The sequence below is a fragment of the Onychostruthus taczanowskii genome, unplaced genomic scaffold, assembly GCF_017590055.1.
Source record: "Onychostruthus taczanowskii isolate IOZ18803 unplaced genomic scaffold, ASM1759005v1 scaffold3, whole genome shotgun sequence".
Taxonomy (NCBI): Eukaryota; Metazoa; Chordata; class Aves; order Passeriformes; family Passeridae; genus Onychostruthus; species Onychostruthus taczanowskii.
The window spans coordinates 23,469,347-23,475,463 of record NW_024500349.1 but is presented as its reverse complement, the minus strand read 5'-3'; positions in this window follow the sequence as shown (position 1 = coordinate 23,475,463).

The following is a 6,117-nucleotide window of genomic DNA, read 5'->3' as shown; positions in this document are numbered from 1 at the left end:
CATTGCAACCTCTTTGCTTGAACATACTGGCAGCAGTTTTCTGAAACTCCAGTGAGTTTCCACTGAAAAGCTGTGCAGATTACCCCTGCAATGAATCAACCTACCTTAAATTCAGCTCATTCCATAAAAAACTTGCCATCCAGGTTATGAATTTCCTGTTTCTGGGTCTCTGCAGTCATCCATCAGGCAGATCTTGTTCTCCCTGGGAAGAAATGCTACAAAATGCAGGCAGGTCTTCACTGCAGCAGTGCTGGGACTTTTTGGAGCTGCTGCAAACCCTGCCAGCCCTGTCCTCTCCTGCAGCACAGTGAGGACACAGAGTGCAAGCTAATCAGGCATTGCCATGCAGCCTGCCAGTGCAGAGCAGCCTTGGGGATTCCAGGCAAATGGAGAGCCAGGCATTTTTGTACAGTGCTGCTTTGTTTCTCACTTGAAAGCTTTTTTTTTTTTTTTCTCCTTTGCTTTGTCAGCCTCTTTTTATGAGCCTGAAGTTTGTCAGGCTTTAACCCCAGCCAGCACCACCAGTGCAAAGTGGATTTTAGGGTATGAAAACCACTGCTCCCTTACCCAGCATGGGGATTTCATCCTGACTCCCCTGTGCAGAGTGGAAAAAAAGCAGAGCAGGAGTCACTCCAGATGTGTTGTCCCTGTCTTTTTTTCCTGCTTAGGTTCAGAAATGTCTCTCTTCAATAAATGTCTCTTTTCAAACAGTTCCTGGAGTCCCTGATGGAGGAAGTCAGGGAGCTGGGGATAAGCTCAGCACCTGGGAGTTAGCAGGGAATTAACCCTCCCTGTGCTCATGAGGCTGCTCCACTGCCCTAGAGCTCAGCCCAGCTCTCAGGGGCCTCTCTCACAAAAAGCAGCACCATCCATTACAATATTTTTCCTGCCAGTAGCATCAGAGGAAAAAAGCATCTTGTAACCCTCAGTCATCTCTGGACAACTTGAGGAATAAATCCTGGGTTGAGAGGAGCCACAGCTTTGGTTTCAAGTCCATCCTGATGCCTCTGCAGAAGAGAGGGATCCTCTGGTCGGGATTTTAAGGACCTGCAGGAGTGAGCAGATCCTGAAGATCCTTGGACAAGCTGCCTGAGCAGGAGCAGGGCTGTGGGAGCTGTGCTGTGCAGTGGCTGCTAAATTCAGGCTGTAACTTGGAGCTGCAGGTTCTGATTTCACTTACACAGGAGTGTGAATCAATAATATTTTCCCAGGAGCAGAGCAGAGGCATCTGCTGCCCTTCCTTGTGCCCTGTCCCAGGCAAGCTGTGAAGATCAAACCTCTCTCCAGGAAAAGGGCTCTGAGTCAGCCCTGAAGCACAAGGAGGAAACTGGGATGTCACAAACACACATGGCTCTCCTACAAACCTCTTCTCAAGTGCTGCAACACTCATTTCTTTAACCTTGTGCTTGTTTGGTGCTGCACAGAAACATTTTCTCCTTTTTTTTTTATTTGCACCACCAGATGCTTATCAAAGAAAGACTCCAAGCACTATAAAGCAGTTTATTTAGGCAGCCTGTACCTGTAAGCAGCTGCTGCTCATGGAAATGTGCAATCTGCCTCCTGTCACAGAATGTCCAGGGCTTCTCAGTATTTTGAAATACACTTCCCCAGAGTGACCTGCCTTGAATTCTCCCCGTGCTGGCTCTTGCTGGTTCCCACTTTTCAAAGGATGAGACCAATTTTCTTGCAGCATTTTGCTAAATATCAGAAACCCTGGCAGACCTTGGGAGCAGCAGCCCCCTGCCCATCACTCAGAGAACAAAATCAATGACAATATTTTTCTCTCTGCCTGAAAAATCCCCACACTGGAGATCCTGAGCCCCAGGATCTCTCCAGCACACTTATGCATTTCCTTCAGGATACAGCTGATATGAAATGACCACAACCCCCTGCTTCCCTTAGAACTTTCAGTGGTTTTTTTGGGTTTTTTTTTTTTTGGTTTTTTTTTTTTTTTCCCCTCATGGATAAACACCAGCCTGTTAAAATCCTGTGTTTCAATTCTAATTTGAGTTTCTCTGGTTCCAGTTTGCAGCCAGCCATGGTTTTGCCTCTCTCAGATAAAAGCACTGTGAGTCCCCAGCATTTCCTCCCTGGGACAACCCTCCTCCAGTGAGAAGTCATTTCCCAGGCAGCTTTTTGATAAGCTCTGAGTTTTTTCAGCCTCTCACTGCAGCTGATGGTGGTGACAGGCTGAAGGTGACATCTCTGGCACAGGCTGGTGGGTACAGTTAATTTTACTGCCAGTATTTAGTTATGGGCACTCTTTGATAGGATTTGGGCAGTTCTTAACTCCAAATATGAATTCTCCAAACACTTGGGCTGAGCCAAAATTTGTCTCCTACCCTGGAGCTGGGCAGAATTCTTCCATGGAGCAGCCATCAAGTGCCTGATGGATGCATCCCGTTTTAAAGTACAGCTGAACTGCTGGGAATAAATGATCTTTGATGAATTGTCCTCCTTTCCTTTGGGCCTGTTGCCAGGAGTTTACCTGGAAAGAGCTTTCCAAAGTGGCTGTAACATGAATTAAGTTGCATTAGGGTGGTTAAACATAAACAGTATTGACACAGGAGAGCTCTCCCTGCCCTGGGATCTGCTTGGATGAGGGGCACAGGATCAACTGGGGGGGTCAAAGCCCTTCCTGGGTGGAATTTAGAGCTGTGGAGCTGTGGGTGGCTCCTGCCCTCCCCGAGGCTCCAAAGCAGGACAAGGATGGCAGGAGGAGATGGGTTTCAGTCCTTGATGTGGGAAAAATGGGGAAGAAGCTGGTGGCAAAGGGGAACTGAGTTGGAAACTGCTCTGCTGACCCCCCAGCAGCCCCAGCCATCAGCTGCCACTGCCCTGCAAGGCACAGTGCAGGACAAAAGGCAAGAGGCTCAGCTTTAAATGGAAAAACACTCTGGCAGAGCCCCTGTGCTCTAAATTAAGCCATGACAGAGCCAACAGGGGTATTGGGTTTCTCATCTCTCCCTTCATGCTCTCCCCTCCAGGCCCTGCTCCCATGGGACAGGCTGGCCTCACTCAACAAATGCCACCTAAATCCCTGGGATCTCCACTTACAGCTCCAAAACCACCCCAGGCAGGGATCCTGGGCTCGGAGCAGCTCGTTGGTCAGGGAGAAGAGGGATCTGGGGGATGCAGCAAGGAACTGAGGCCTTATTCCAGCCTGTCACTCACCTGTTTGGGGCATTTTTGGGGAATGGGAGGGGATTGTGAGGGGAGGAGCTGGAGGCAGGGGGGTTTGACCTGGTGCTGGATGAGGGGAGGTGGTGGGAGCCTCCTTCAGAGCCTTCCCCTGGGGGGGCTGGGAGCTGTGATGGGGTCAGTGGGTGCCGTGGGGGATGGGCAGAGCCATTCTGGGGGTGCTGAGGGGGGATCTGGAGGTGGGGATGGATGGATGGATGGATGGATGGATGGATGGATGGATGGATGGATGGATACATGGAGGGATGGATGGTTTCATGGATGGATACAGGGAGGGATGGATGGATGGATGGATGGATGGATGGATGGATGGATGGATGGATGGACTGATGGATCCATGGATGGATGGATGAATGGATGGACAGATGGATGGATCCATGGATGGATGGATGGTTTCATGGAGGGATACATGGAGGGATGGATGGATTGATGGATGGATGGATGTCACATCCCTCTCTCCTGAGCCATCCTGGTGGGATTGGCATGTTCCCAGTGTTGTTTGCATGATGAACCCAATGGGACAACCTCAGGCAGTAAAAACAATCCATGTGAGGCCTGTGAGAACAGGAGAGGGACCCCAGACAAGGACATGGAGTGTGGGAAAAGGGGGAATGGCTTTAAACTGATAGAAGGGAGTAGGTTTAGAAGGGATATTGGGAAGGAATTCCTGGCTGTGAGAGTGCTGAGGCCCTGGCACAGGGTGCCCAGAGCAGCTGTGGCTGCCCCTGGATCCCTGGCAGTGCCCAAGGCCAGGCTGGACAGGGCTTGGAGCAGCCTGGAGGTTTCACTGCCCATGGCAAGTGATGGGATTAGAGGAACTTTAATGTCCCTCCCAACCCAAACCATTCTAGGAGTCTGTGATTAAAACCTTCTGTGCTTCCCATTCAAATTTCTGCTCCAGCAGCCAGGGACTTTGTTTGGTGCCCCCATTAATGTCCCCAGTTTGTCCCAAGCCTCCCTGAGACAGAGCCAAGCACCTTTCCTGGAACCCCACCACCTTTCTCAGGCACTACAGACGGGCCTGGCCTCAAATCCTGTGCCACAACTTCCAGCAACCCCCCAAATATTTGAAAAAATATCACTTGAAGAAGCTTAAAACCATAAACACTGGGGCCATAAAACACAGCAATGTCCCCAGTGCTGAGCAAGACACCCTGGTCACATTAAAAATAAATCTTATTTTATTAGAAATCAGGAGCAAGGGGATTTAATTTTTTAAAATATCTATAAATTAAAGCTAAATTATTTTTATCACCACAGCTCCCAGAGCCTCATGAAAAACCCTTGGCCCTTCACTTGTGTTGCACTTTGAATTCAGCAGGATTACAGATTTCTCAGGATTAAAAAAAAATAATAATAATAATAAAGAAGGTGAAAATCTATCATCTGCCTGAAACTCTCTGGATGATGCCAGTGCCCAGGGGGAGCAGCACGATGGGGTGACAAAAAAAAATAAGGAAAAAAATAAGATTTTTCCTCATTGCCTCCCTGCACCTCCCCAGCACCACACCGAGCCAATGTCCATAGATTTATTTTATTTATTAATTTATTTGTATTTTGTCCACAGATTTATTTTCCCTCCTGCTGAGGCTCTCCCTGCCTGCCACAGGCACCGGGAGATGGAGGAATTCTGAGGAATTGTGAGGAATTCTGAGGAATTGTGTGCCGTGCTTATCTGCACCGATCTCTTAATTAGCCAGCCAATTACTGCGAGGTCTGGGAGTCCCCGGGCAGGGATGGAGCTGCAGCAGCAGGATCAGGGCTGGGGCATCCGAGGGGCTGCATCCAGATTGTTAGAAATATATATTATAATATCGGCCTTTCACAAATATTAAAATGGATGCTACATGGATAACGTTAAAGTAACTTTGTTATAAAAATATAGTTTTTGTTTCTGTTGGACGCAGCAGTGACATAAGTGATGTAAGTATATTTGTGTTAAAATCCCTGCTTGGTTGAGATAACATTCAGTGAACATATGAAGAGGACCCCTATTACTGATATGCCAGCTATCAAACTTGCCATCAGTAGAAAGCACAGACCAAAGCCCAAACTGAAGGTGATAACAGGAACGGACTAAAACCACAGCCAAGGAATCCACTAAATGCTCTAAAAAGGCAGACCTGAGGAGGAGCCATGCTAAACAATTCTTAGAACATGTAAACTAGTTTGGGGGAAAGTTTTAATATGGATAATTGTGGATGTGTAAGAGGCTGATGCAATAGAAGTGGTTTATAAAGGGTGTTTCCAAAACAGCAGGTGTGCTCTTGGCTGAATCCCAAGCACCCAGCCATAAATCTTTGCTTTATTGTCTTTTTCTCCTCTTGTCCTTTGTTAAACTTTTAAATTTTTACAGGAGAGAGAACCTTGTTTTTCACTTGTGCTGGAAGTGTCACCACAGTGCCCTGGCTGGGGAGAGCCTCTCTGTGTGCAGCAGGTGAAAATCAAAACCATGCCAAAAAAGCCTTTTTGTTCTCAGCCAGTGGAACAGCAGAGTGGGGCTGATCCCAGGGCTGCAGATCCTCCCTCCCAGAGCACAGCACCTCAGCCCAAAACAAACAAAAAATGCATAAAATCCAAATTTATACAACATACAATTGTTAAAATATTACATTTTTATAAAATCTCTGCCTTGTTTCTCCGTGCTGACCCCTCAGGCAGCCCGGGGATGCTCAGGGAGCCAGCCCCAGGGTGAGCTGTGCCCAGATGTCACAGGGGCTTGGGGACAGCTGTGGGCACAGGGCACAGGCCTGGCCCTGGGGCTGTGCTGGCTTCTCCTCGTGGCTGAGCTGTGTTTGCCCACCCTGAGATAACAGAGGCCACAACACAGCCCTGCCCCTTCCTGTCCCCTGCTGCAAGACCCCAAAGGTGTTCTGTAGAGATCCCAGGATCGTTGAGGTTGGAAAAGAGCTCGGA